General features: G+C 34.6%; 1 protein-coding gene across 4 annotated transcripts in view; it reads left to right on the top strand.

Annotated features, from left to right (window-relative positions):
* The first annotated feature begins 7,551 nt into the window (after positions 1-7,551).
* The window catches only part of LOC150105668 (voltage-gated inwardly rectifying potassium channel KCNH6-like), a 373,820-nt gene continuing 367,225 nt past the window's right edge, over positions 7,552-14,146 (top strand). For all 4 annotated transcript variants that reach the window (XM_090394297.1, XM_090394298.1, XM_090394296.1 and 1 more), the window contains exon 1: positions 7,552-8,121. The gene's annotated coding sequence lies outside the window, so the exon portion shown is untranslated. The remainder of the gene's footprint in view (positions 8,122-14,146) is intronic.

Here is a 14,146-nt window from a genome sequence, read left to right as displayed (position 1 = left end):
ACAATTCTGTAGGGTTCATCAGTGCAATCTATTGCCATTCGATATTGTAACATTTAGTTATTTACTAAATTCTGCTTGTACAGGTTGTTAGAAGTTTTAATAAGATTGTACACTCGAAAAGATCTACACATTCATCTCTATCTTTTTAACTAGACAACTACTGTACGAATCCTTTAACATTTACCAAAACAACTGAAAGAATAATGAAGAGCGTTTCTTACCTAATTGACAATTAGGTACGGCGGAAGCGAGCATACATGCGGGCGGCGATAATACGAAGGGATTGCCGCCGCTGGGGCACAGTTCATAAGTTCATTTTTAAGAAACAAAATTTTTATCATAGAAACATAAAATTCTTAGAATTATCAATATTAAAATAAATAAGGCCGGATACACCGAATAAAAATTTAAAAAAAAATGTGTATTGCCGCCTCTTTGATCAGTCGGCTATTTACAATTTGCAGCGAGAGCAGGCTAAATGCTTGCCTGCAGATGTTGTGTCTACTGCAGTCTATCTAAAGTGATACGGTGAACATGCGCAGAAACAAATTTTCGTACAAAACATTTGTTACTACGTAAACCAGTCATATGGTACTCACCTCAGTAGGCTACTGACAGTAGCTCAGTGCGAACTATTACTTCGTCTCTGTGTCGTGTTTTGTAATAATTTATTGTGGGTATAAAATAGAAATGGAATCAAAAATTAAAAAAAAAAGTTATCCGGTGCACAAAATCGGCAGCGTCATGCTGCGAAAGAAGCAGATATTAAGAAACAAACTGGGGCTCTTAATAAATTTGTTAAAATATTAAAATATTCTGATGCAGATTGTAACCAACTTAATTCATCAGAAATCAGCGATGACGAACCGTAAACATCATCCAGTTTTCATGAAAGTACTATTGCAACTATTGAACAAGATAACAATATGCATGATTTAAGTGAAAAACAGTTAGGAGAAGATTTAGTCGTAGTTGACCACGAAACTAACACATTGTTAGTCTCTGTAAATTTAGAAGATCCAGGTGAATGGGGAAATATTGATGAAAAATTACGAGTAGTTTTAATTGAGATGGGGCCTGCTCAAAAGAAAATTATAATATATCCCAGAGAAACATACGGTCGTAAATTTGGTGACACTTATTATAATAGAAAAGTGCAAAATGGGGAGCTCGTGCCAAGAACATGGCTCATTTATTCCGAAACTTTAAATTCTGTTTTTTTTGCTTTTGTTGCAAACTTTTCGCACCTACTGAATCAAGTAGTCTTGTAAAAGGTTATAACGATTGGAGAAATGCGAGCACGACTTTGCATAGACATGAGACTAGTTTAACTCACATGAAAAATTTCTTAAAATGGAAGGAACTTGATAAAAATTTAAAAAACAAAACTACTATTGATTGCCAGACTCAAAGCATATATGAAATGGAAAAGAAACATTGGACGAGTGTTTTAGAACGCTTGATTGAAATTATAAAATTCCTTGGTAGCCAAAATTTAACTTTTCGCGGATCATCTGATAAATTATATGAAAGGAATAACGGCTGTTTTTTAAAATTAGTCGAACTGTTTGCGAAGTTTGATCCCGTTATGGAAAATAATGTTGAAAGGGCCCTACAACGAAACAACAGAGTACACTATTTGAGTAAAGACAGTCAAAATGAAATATTGGAAACTTTAAGTAACGCAATCAGGGATACAATTTTATTATCAATATTTTCATATTGATATTATTTTATATAATATCAATATAAAATTAATATTAATATAATATATTATATTTAAAATCTAAATATTATTCCATAATTTTAGACTGCACACCTGATGCAAGTAAAACAGAACAAATGACCATTATTATTCGCTTTGTTTCCTGTGACATTGAATATTGTCAAGATCAGGAAAAACTTTTTAGGTTTTGTAGATATATCAGATTCCACAGGACGTGGTTTATGGGCAACAATAATGGAACATCTCCATTGAAGACATGCGAGGTCAGGGTATAACAATGGAGCAAATATGAAAGGGAAAAAATATGGGCTCCAAAATTTGCTTTTGAACAAAAATCCTCGAGCTTTTTACGTGTCATGTGCTGCTTATACTCTAAATTTTAATCATTAACGATGCAGCCAAAGTGAATGCAGATACAATTAGTTTCTTTGCAAATATTCAAGAAATATACAATTTCTTTTCATTCTCTTACAAACGTTGGCCAATCCTTTTAAAGTTCGTAAAAAATTTAACATTGAAACAGCCATCAGAAACGCGATAGGAAAGTAAAATTAATGCAATCCGCCCTCTACGATATCAGTTAGGAGAAATTTACGATTCACTTTTTGAAATTTTAAATAATGAAAATTTTAATAAAGAAACTCAGAATGAAGCACAAACATTATGTGCTAAAATAAAGGACTACAAATTTATTTGCTCTCTTATAACTTGGCGTGATTTACTTAACAGAATTAACCCTGTGAGTAAAATGCTTCAAGACAAAAATATGAACATTACACTTGCTTTAGAATCTATCGAAAACTTAAAAATATTCTTTGATCAGATACAGATTTTAAAGAAGTTCTAAAAACGGCAAAAGGACTGAGTGAAGACCTGGATGGAGAATAAGAATTTAAAACTGGTACGGAAGGTCGACGACGAAGGAAGACACGACAATTTGACTACGAGCATCATGACGAAACACCACAATCGTCAGAAGATAAATTTAGAGTGAATGTGTTTTATACACTTCTAGACGTTGCAACGTGTTCATTAATAGAACGTTTTTAACAACGAAACACATATGATAATTTCAATTTCTTGTATAGATTACTACAAATTAATAACGAAGATTTACGAAACAATTGTGACGATTTAGCGATTCCCTTGAAGGACGGCGACAATCAAGACGTAAATGCAATAGAACTATATGACGAATTATGTGCTTTCCGGGATATTTTTCGGAAGGATAATTTAAATATTCAAAACCCTTTCGATATTCTTAATTTTATTGTGTCCAATAATTTTTCTTTCCCTAACTTTTCAATTGTTTTAAGAATACTATTAACCTTACCTGTTAGTGTAGCGAGCGGTGAACGTTCCTTTTCCAAGTTGAAATTAATTAAATCCTACTTAAGAATAAGTATGTCACAAAAAATCGCTTGTTAGTTTGGCGTTAATAGCATTTGAAAATGATATATGTGCGGAATTAGACGTTAAGCCCATTATTTCTAATTTTGTCAATATGAAATCAATAACCCTAAAATTTTAATAAAAATATTTCTATATATTTGTAATTTAATTTATTTTCGGTTATTCTGTGAAGAATTTATTTTTTTTTTGAATACTTCTCTTATTTTCTCATCTATCTTGAGTTTCTTTTATTTTCCTAAAAGATAGTTCCACTTATAAAAATTATTAAAATTCTTTTATAAGTTTACTAAGAATAGTAACTGGTAAAATGCAAGAATTTTTTAAACTTTAGTTCAAATAAATTTTAACTTTTATTAAAATTCATTTTAATTTTGAAAGCGATTCGGGTCGGTGAGAAGGCTATAATCCTTGTATCGTTATATTCAACGATTAAAGTGAAGTGGCTTTATCAAAATTTGCTTTAAATATTCGGGTTTATAACTATTATCCTGCCTACTCAACACCCCCGGTTCGTTACATTTAGCGAACCAACGTGTGGCTGTTCTGTCAAAAATTATTTAAGAAATTTCAAATAATTTAAATTTTTATTATCGTAAAAGAACCACACACGCCCGGATCGTTACAGGGGCGCTTAGATAGAAATTGCATGCGGGCGGCAAAGACCCTAGCGCCGTCACTGCTAATTTTGATTCTATTTCTGGTCATCTAAGATGGTAAGGTGTATTAATCCAACCACCAATTAATATGAAAATTGATATTAAAGTGTCATCACTTTTCTGGGAAACAGTACTCTAGCATTTATGCACAATAACATTGATTAGTACAGTGCTTCCCAAACTTCTGGATGTCAAGGCCCCCTTTGCAAAAATTAAAATATTTCACGGCCTCCCTCGAAACAAAATCGTAATAGAGAGATATATTATTATAATATTTATATTCAATACAAAACATACACAGCGAATATTGCAAAAATCAAATGCTTATATTACATTTTTTGCCTCTTACCGTTTGGTTCTGAAGACGATGCGGGCTGTTCTGGTAAAATATGAAATACTATCTTTTTTGAGTATGTTTCTGCTTCTTCTGATTGTTCGCGGGATTTTATTTTTTATTTTTTATCAGCCACTTATCCATCTCAGGGTTAAATTTTTTAACGTAGAATATATCAAATAATATCACCACTTACCGATACTGGCACACCACAGACTGATAACATGAAATTAGTGAATATTACCTGAATAAGGGAATCCCCGCACCAGGAACATTTTTTTCTTTTGTGACTTTTCTCCCTTTAAGGTAATTCAGCCTAACGCGAAACAGACAGCAAAGGCAGGTTATTAAAACGTGCATATGATTGGTGCGGTATTAACAAAAGATCGCGCAACCGAAAGATAAAAGCATAGCTGACAATTGAGTTGAAATGCTAACTCTCTTCAACCGAATTCCATATGTGAAACTGCCATAACATTCATTATGTGTATATATATATATTACTTAGTTTTAACACTTTTACGAATTTTAACACGTTCGGTTGAATTTTATTGCTGCCTTGGGAAATCGAACTCACACACATCTAATTAATAACAATAGTTTTTAGTTAGATACTGTGTTTGCCCATGCAACATATGGTTTTGTTTCAGTCTATACAGCACAGTTTTTGTATGAGGGGACAAGTGATTCATTAATTAGTGTTTTTATCCCAGTTGTCTCTAATTGCACTATTTGTTGAGAAATATATTACACAGACTGCTCATACCTTATTCACTGGCATAATAGAAGTACTTGTTTTTATTGCCTCCGCAGTATAGTGGCTGTTAAGGGAGGGCATGTTTACCACTGCAAGCGAGTTACTATCTCCCCACATGAACTTGTTTAAGCTTTTTTTCATGTGTGAAATATATGCGAAACTTTTATTGGTAACAGAAAACTAGCTCGGGTGATAGTGATAATATAAAACGAGTTTTGATATGTATATAAAGTCAATATCAACAGTTCTTGATATTAAAATATAAAAAATAACAAAAAAGAAATAATAAAAAAAGTTAAATACGTTTCTTTTAAAATAAAAAAAATTACTTAGTCTTAAAACATTTTAAATTTGTTTTCATTATTTCACGGCCCCCCTCAACAAAACCTACGGCCCACAGTTTGGGAAGCGCTGGATTAGTACATTGACAGATGAATGCGTATCCATGTGCAAGAAGACAGTGCTTTTAGATAATGCTATAGGCTTATTAATACAATAGTAATGTGTTGTCTGGCATAATGTAAGTACTAAAAGTTATTCTTTTAAAACAAAAATTGAAATTATTACAGTTTTTAGTAGATTCGGAGTACTTGGTCATGAATTTCATCAGCCGTTGAGACCACCTCTCTTCTTGGGGAAGAGAAGTGGCCAGAGGAGTACCATGTTTGGCCACTAGTAAACAGGAGCTCCGGTTTTCTAATCCTTAGCCTGGTGGGATTTACATACAAACACTCGAATTTCTTAAATTTATTCAGCAAGAGTTATTTTGTGTAATCGTATGAGGTGTGACCTACCGCTTAGTATCAAGTATGCAACTTATACATCAACGAATATACTAATTAAAAGTAATGAAACATTTTATTGTCCTATGTTATTTACATTAGACTATTGGCAGGATTTGCATATATTAATTGCCGAATGTAGCCTTGATGTATCGAATGGATGCTTCAAATCTGTTCTTTGGGTTAAGTCTGCGCAACCAAGTTCCAATGAGGTGCCTTGGCAAAAGGTCGGGGGTTGTCCCGTGCATTTTCCTCAACATCTTCAGTTTCAGATCTCTCCACAGCCTTTCGATTAGCTGGGTGCGTGCTGCAGTTATTGGGTTAACGAAGTTCTCACTGTGGTTTACAGTTTGGTGTACATAGTCATGGGTATCCCTGTAAGCCAACCATTCGTCAGAATGGAGAGTGGTTCCAAGTGCAACCTCCGCCGTGAGATAATGGAGTGAAAAGTCTGTCTATCTCGACGCTCTATCACAAAGAATCGACGCTCCATAATCCGATCAGAATTTTTCTGGATCAGCCCAAACACCCATGGCCCTTCCATCCTTCTGCCGTAATTTGTTCGCCCAGGAGGCACTTCCTGATGGAGAGCTTTTTCGTAACTGCCAACATCTTCCACACGTGCAGTTTCATGGTTCCCGAGTAGCAATCTCCCTCGATTGCCTTTTCGCTTTCCTCACAGTAGAGTTTCATCCATCTGAATAACCGTGCCAGGTCCTCCCATTTTGTCTCTCGTCTCCCAAAGTCGAAAGGGGACATCACAGCAGAGGTTAAACAAGTCTACTACCGCTTGGTGGCAGTGACCAGTAAGTTCTTCCACTTGCGCAATAGAGAGGTCGCTACACCACAGAAAAGCAACCTCCAAAATATTGAGTACAGAAAAGTTGCTGTGAGCTCGGCCACAGCCATCTAAGTAAGTGAAGAAGTTGAAACGATGAACCGATTGTGTTGATTCGCACCTTTCCTCTTGCACTTTGTCTCTCCTCCACATTCCAATCTTGTACACCGAGGCGTAGGAGCTTCATTTTGAAAAACGTCCTGTTGTCGAAGCCAGATTACTGCGCTTTCCTCACTGTTGATGATTGAGTAAAATATTCGGCTTCGCATCTTGACATTTACTTTCCCTAGAGTAGCTCGCCTTTATTTATATATATATATATACATACATCGCTTTTTTGGTAGATCTCTTGTGTATTTCTCCTTACAAATTTAATTAAAATTGAAAACATAATATTTTATTTATCATGATTTTGTATTATTTTTAATTCGCTTTAAGTGTATTGCTATTGTTTATTTATTTTTCGTTAAAATTGTCAAATCAGTAATTTTCTTATAAGTCCGGGTAAATGAATTAATTTGGATCAGTGGAAGTCAAACAGCGAGCCGAGTGGATACGATTATAAGCAAAGTGTAAAAACTCGATTGTAGCTTAAATATTAAATATTCCAAAGCACATTACATCGATTTTTTACTTAGGTTAAGTCCCATGTGAATATTGTAAATAAATAAACTTTGTTTGTCTCGGTGTAGTTTGTATTAGATGTTTTTGTAAATAACTCTTTTGAAGCTAACTGTATATACTGCTTTAAATGTTAGAGTGTTAAAAACAAAGGCAATGTTTTTGTTGCCGAAGCTGTACATGGCGGCATTAGAAAGATTGTTATTGAAACTTGTATGTATAAGAAAGGCTTGCAGGCTCTGAGTGTAAACATCTCCGAAGTCAGTCAGAAAGAGTTCAAACAACTTTCCGATGGCCGGCAACTTACATCAAAAGAAAGCGGAGGAGAACAAAAGGGGTGCCGAACTTGAAACTTAAGATGAAAGACTCATACCGATTCTTTGGGGGTTGCCAAACTTCATGCGAGGTCTCAGAGGAGGCCTAATAAAAAAAGGGACTGAAGCAAGCAGAAGGGATCCCGGTTCCAGAATTGCTGTCAGAGAGGAGGCCGCCTGGTCCAGAGTCGCCGTCAGAGAGATAGAGAGGCTCTGCCCGGATCCACGTTGCTTGAGAGAGGAGTTTCCCGCTTCCAGAAAGGAGCTTCTCGGTTCACGTCGCTAGAGAGAGAGACTACTTCTAGGCCACAGACAAGGTTTCAAATTGCCGAAAGGAAGAGTTCCAATTACCGGAGAAAAGTTTCCAGGCCTGAGAAGGATCCAGTTGGCGATAATAGTTGTTGAAACAGCAGAAAAAGAAGGCAGTCGTCGCGGCATTTGCTGTGAGCCCAAGCAGAGGAGAAAAGGCAAGGCAAATTTCCCGAAGCACCTTCGCTCGTAAGTTTTTCTTTTCGCCGAGTGAGAGTAACCTTTTGCTGGAGCTGAATGAGCCCGCAACCCTCTACATTCCCGATGAGATGCAGCCGAGCCAAAATTTTCTGAAGAAGATCTGAGACTAAAGAATTGCCCTAGAACTTTTAGTGAAAGACTTTTGACTGAATGTGAGATACAGAGCCCTTGTAAGTTCAAAACTTTTATATAATTCCTGTTATAGTTGATACAAGAAAGACTTTTAAGATATATGTTTAATAGTGTTAAGAAATGTCCATAAGAGAATCAGTTGGCATGTTAGAAGTTGATATCAAATGTGCAAAGATAATTTAACACAGATTTAGGTAACCTCTTTACGAGTAAGCTTAGAGATTAATAAGTAATAATTTGTAAACTGAGAGTAGGTAACCTTATGTGTTAAAGTATTTAATGTTGAAGAAAGAAGGGTCAAATTTTTGCTAAAGAGTGTTTTTATAGATGGATAGAGAAAGCAATCTCCCTAACGTTAAAATTGTGTATATTTCATAGTAATGTAAATAACTGTCATTTGACTTTCTTGTTAAAAGAGTGCTGCCTGTTTATTTATTTACAACTGCACTGTTTCTAAAATAAATCGGACTTGTTGAGCGGGAATCTAAGCGAATTGGCCAAAGCGTGAAATTAAGAAAAAGAATAGACCACAACTGTTTGTGAAAGTTTTAATGTAAGAATTTGTGTTAGAGAGAGAGAAATCTACCAGCCGTATATTTGAGTTCTTTTTGCTAATCAAAGAGTGGCGGAGTCTCATTTTAAATAGATTTTCTAATATCTTAGGCATAAGACTCGTAATGCGAAAGGTAGATAAGCATAGCACGTAATAAGATAAACAAGAGAGATTCTGAAAGAGAGAAAGCGCACACAGCAAATTAGAATAACGGAGAATAAAGTATCGAGTAAATGACATCAGAAGTAATTAATAGAAATTGCAAGTGTACAAAGTTAAATAATAAAGTTTACAATGTCGCAGTAACGACTGGATAGCAAAAGTAGACGTATAACAAAAAGCACATCGTATGCGTTTCGTTTAATTTGAGGATAATCATGAGTGTATCAAAGAAATCGAAGACGTATCATTTTCACAAGGCATGGGAAACGGATTTTTTCTTTACAATGGTAAATGGAAAGTGTTGTTGTTTGATTTGTAATTCATCTGTAGCAATTCCAAAAAAAAAAAAAAGGTAATATTGAGAGACATTTTCGATCGCTACATGCAAAATATGATGATTTTCCCAAAAATTCCGAAATACGTAAATCAAAAATTATAAATTTAAGGGCAGAACTTTCTGGACAACAAAATATGATTTCGAAAGTAACAAATAAACCAATATCAGTCACTATTGCATCTTTGAAAGTGTGTCATTTATTAGCAAAAGCAAAAAAGCCTTTTACTGATGGAGGGTTAATAAAAGTATCGTTTCTTGCAGCAGCAGAATCTTTATTTTCTGATTTTAAACATAAAAATGAAATCATATTGAAGATTTACAACTTTCCAGAACAACGGTTATGAGAAAAGTTGAAATTTTAAGTGCCGATATGAATACTCAGTTAATGTCACACATTCACCAGTGTGAATGTCTGACATTAATTCATCAAATGTCTGACAAATAATTCATCAAATTACAATTTGATGAATCAAATGACTTCACTGATATTGCTCAGTTAATGGTATTTATTCGCATGGTATTTCAAGATTATTCAAGTAAAGAACTTTTGAAAATTATACCATTATTGGGAAGGACTAGGGGAGAAGGCATTTTTTCGGCATTTGATGAATTTGTGAAACAACACAAACTTCCGCTTTTTAAACTTGTGTCTATTACTACTGATGGTGCTCCTGCAATGATAGGTAATAAATCAGACTTCATTTCATTATGTAAAAACTATGACAAATGTCCAGATTTTTTAACGTATCACTGTATTGTTCACCAACAAGTACTGTGTAGTAAAAGATTAAACACAAAAGATGTTTTGGATATTACATTTAAAATTGTAAATTCTGTTCGAGGAAAAGCCCTGCAACGGCGGTTATTTAAATTACAGGCAGATGATGATAGGGAACTTCTGTTGTACAATAATGTTCGCTGGCTAAACAGAAGTCAATTTTTAGAAAGATTTCTTGTATTAATTAACGATATAAAATTTTTTCTTGATGTAAAAGGAGATATTTATCCACAATTGAGTGATAAAAGATGGTTGTTACATTTATCATTTTTAGTAGATTTCTGTACGAAATTAAGCAATTTAAATTTAGAGTTACAAGGTAGAGATAAAAATTTAATTGACATGTTAAGTTCAATAAAAACTTTCCAACAATACTTATTTTTATTAAAGAAAAATATAAATGACCGCGAATTTAGACATCTCCCATATTTATTAATTTTTTTTAACAAAATCAAGAAATGGTTCGCTATGATTTAAAAGAATTTATTCGTGAAATAGAATTAGTTGAGGAAGAAATAAATTCAAGATTTAAAGATTTTAATAAAACTGAAATGATTGTATCTTTTATCAATAATCCATTTCAAGAAAACTTGAACATCACAGAAATTTCAAATAAAATTAGTGGGCTGTTTGATATAAACCAAGCTGAAGTAGAACTTGAGATAATGAACATTCAGAATAGTTTACGTTTAAAATCAATAAACAATGAAGTCATTTGGAGGTATGCACATGAAAAATTCCCAATATTAACTGATATTGCGCGAAAAATTCTGTCGTGTTTCGGATCGACATGTCAGAATCCGCTTTTTCAAATATGACCGTCATAAAGAAATCAATTAAGAAACCAAATTACAAATGATAATTTGGATGATTTTCTGCGATTGGCCTTCATATCAACTTGACTATGAAAATATTGCGAGGTCTAAACAATGCCAAATTTCACATTAACTTTTTATTTTTTTTATATTTTTATCAACCAGTATTTCCTGTAACTTGTGAGTTTATAATCAATCTGTTGTTTTTTCTAATTTTAGTTTTCCAAAATAGAGAAATAAATATTTTATTCCAATATATATATATTTTTTTTTTGTATTAAAATAATTAAAAGTGATAAATACATTTTTAAATACACAAATAAAGTTTTTAGTTGTTTATTTGTGTGTAATCAGATATCAGGTTGGGGGAACGTTATCTATATAAGAAAGTAGATCGCCGAATAACGTTTTATAGAAAAGTAGCTCACGTAGTAAAAAAGGTGGAACACCACTGCCATACAGTATGGCACAAGTAATACTTGATACTAAGGGGTAGGTCACACATCATACGATTACCGTTGTTTTGTTATACATAATACTTAAGGAAAAATATTCCAAATGAATCATTTGTGAAAAAGCACTTCGAAATGGGATTGGATTAATTACTTTTCTGTATTAATTTTCCACTCATCTTTTATTTTATTTACTTAATTTAATTATTATTTTTTTCATTTGTTATAATTCAAATACCACATCGAATATTATGGAGGAATCTCTTTAAAAAGCATGCACACATGCATTCTGTGGTCATTCGCTTGCTAGGAAGACGTAAAGGAGTCTTGTATTCGCTGAATTCGGATTTTTCTATCATTGCAAACAGCTTCACCAGATACTTCCTTGGCTGAATTAATGATTTCGTCAGTTTTCCACCGAGACTGTCACTCTTATTTTCAAAATGTTTTATATTTTCTTTTATATTTGCTTAGTTGGGTCTACGGTTCACCTCTAAAAAAAGCACACATCTACTAAAAAAATCAGTAAAATTAAATATAACTACCGTTAATAGCATAACTAATAATAAAATAGTTGCAAATAAAAAATAAAAAATTGAACATCACTAATTAGGTTGACAATTACTCCAAAACTAACACTGAAATAACCCAATACCAAAAACACCACAACAAAGTCTTGTTCAAATTAAATACATTAAACATGATGCGCCCATTATAAGCTTTCTAAGCATATGTACACAAACACTAATTCTAGTAGCACAGACAGCCTCCAGTACTGTTTAGAACAAGTACCGAGCTTTTTGGCCGCTCAAGAGTATTGAACTGATATGGTTATGTCAGGATAGGCTAGATGTTATGTCAACCCACGAAGAGTAAACTAATCGTAGTTGGTGAACAGAATAATTTCGTCGTCTTTAATCATACTTGTTTCTCGTTTAGCTGCGCTATGCACTTCTAATAAACTGCTCACCACTTTTCTCTCTAAATCCTTTCCCATCTATTTTTTAAAAATAGTTCTTGATTCTTACTGATCCGAGCCACAAATTTCTTGTCTTTATCCTAATATTTGTTGCAAGCATTATCATGTATTCCCATGTGGTCCATATATGTCGTACTATAATCAGTGTCCTGCGATGACACAACACACCCGTTCTTTTCCCCACCACTAACTATCCCATCGATGACTGTCATGTTCATATTTGTTTTTGATTTTTCTTATCGACTCTGTCACAAGCCGGCTTGGGTGGCGTAGTGGTTAGTGTATCCGCTCTTCAGCCATGAGGCTGCAGGTTCAAATCCTGCCAAGGGCATGGATGTTTGTGATTGGTTTACTAGCTCTTTGTGGAAAGAGCACCTGCGACCCTACTGCTTTTTTTTCCCTAGTAGGAAGACTTCACTACCAAAATCTAATGAGGTATGGGAGTGACTACGGTGTCAAAATGACGTTACATGTAAATAACTAACTCTCACAGACTGATAGTTTCTTCAAAAGTATAACTTGCATTCAACCAATGCAAATCTCAAGCCATCCATCAGACAGAAATTCTTTCTTATCAAATCATTACATTCCTCCGCATAATGCATGCCTTTCATCTATCCAATCCACGCACATAAACGTTCGTCATTAAAACTCTTCTTCTCAGCTCACTTCTTTGCACCCGACTAGCAATCTTTACACTCTCCCCGTTTTCCACTTTTCCAATAATTCTTTCGCATACAGAATTATTTCCATTCAGATCCTTCTGTCTTGAACCTTTATATCGAAAAACATATGTATAGGTTTTGCCGACTACACATCTGATCACCGAATCTCTCTCCCCCACCAACCGACTATTTCTTGCAGATTGGATTGCCTTAAAAATTCATATCCCTCTCTTTTATGCTCATTACCACTCATCAATCACTTCTCTATTAACCAACCTTACATTCGACTATGCACCCTTTGTCTTCCTTCAAACGTACATTCGCCTCTTTCATACTACGCCTTTCCAACCCACTCTGTACCTCTCCTTTTCCCCCTTCATTTGGCACTCAGTCATTCCTCTCAGCGTAACCTCAGTTCTTGAGAGTTTATTTTTCACTTGGTTAGACTATAATAAGTTTAGTTTAATCCTTTATCCAAGTGTGAGCAAACAAAGTTTGCGCCTGAAAGTATCTTCAGGACTGGGGTAAGGTAGTGCAACACCAGGCAACTCGTTGCAAAGGTGGAGAAAGATCTCATCACTCCTATTTCAGTATCTCCCATAATGCAAAGCACATCTCCTTGCGGATATGTGTAATGCTATGCATTAAGGCAAGGGCCACTACCCATACCACCTTTGCAACGAGTTTCCTGGTGTTGCACTACCTTACCCCAGTCCTGAAGATACTTTCAGGCGCAAACTTTGTTTGCTCACACTTGGATAAAGGATTAAACTAAACTTATTATAGTCTAACCAAGTGAAAAATAAACTCTCAACATCTTTCTCTGAATCCGGAGTAATTTAATAATAAGGTTGCACACCCTTTTGGCAACTCCTATAGGTTAGGATTGACCTCTCATTGCTTCTGCCTTTGTATCTCCACTATCTCTACCACTGGGCCTGGCTCCCACTGACGAGACCTCAATAAAGGTCGAAACTGGTATGGGTAGTGGCCCTTGCCTTAAAGCATAGCATTACACATATCCGCAAGGAGATGTGCTTTGCATTATGGGAGATACTAAGATAGGAGTGATGAGCTCTTTCTCCACCTTTGCAACGAGTTGCCTGGTGTTGCACTACCTTATCCCAGTCCTGAAGATACTTTCAGGCTCAAACTTTGTTTGCTCACACTTGGATAAAGGATTAAACTAAACTTATTATTAACCTCAGTTCATTGATACCAATGAGGTTTACGTATCCTTTAATTAGTTCATTTTGCACCTTATTACACAGAACAAATTTAGTATGATTGTACAGATTTAGCGAGAACATTTCGCTGGTATC

The sequence above is a fragment of the Typopeltis vanoorti genome, chromosome 6 (genome assembly GCF_054136105.1).
Source record: "Typopeltis vanoorti isolate ZY-2024b chromosome 6, IOZ_Tvanoo_1.0, whole genome shotgun sequence".
NCBI classification, from domain to species: Eukaryota; Metazoa; Arthropoda; class Arachnida; order Uropygi; family Thelyphonidae; genus Typopeltis; species Typopeltis vanoorti.
This window is presented reverse-complemented; position numbering and strand designations above follow the sequence as displayed.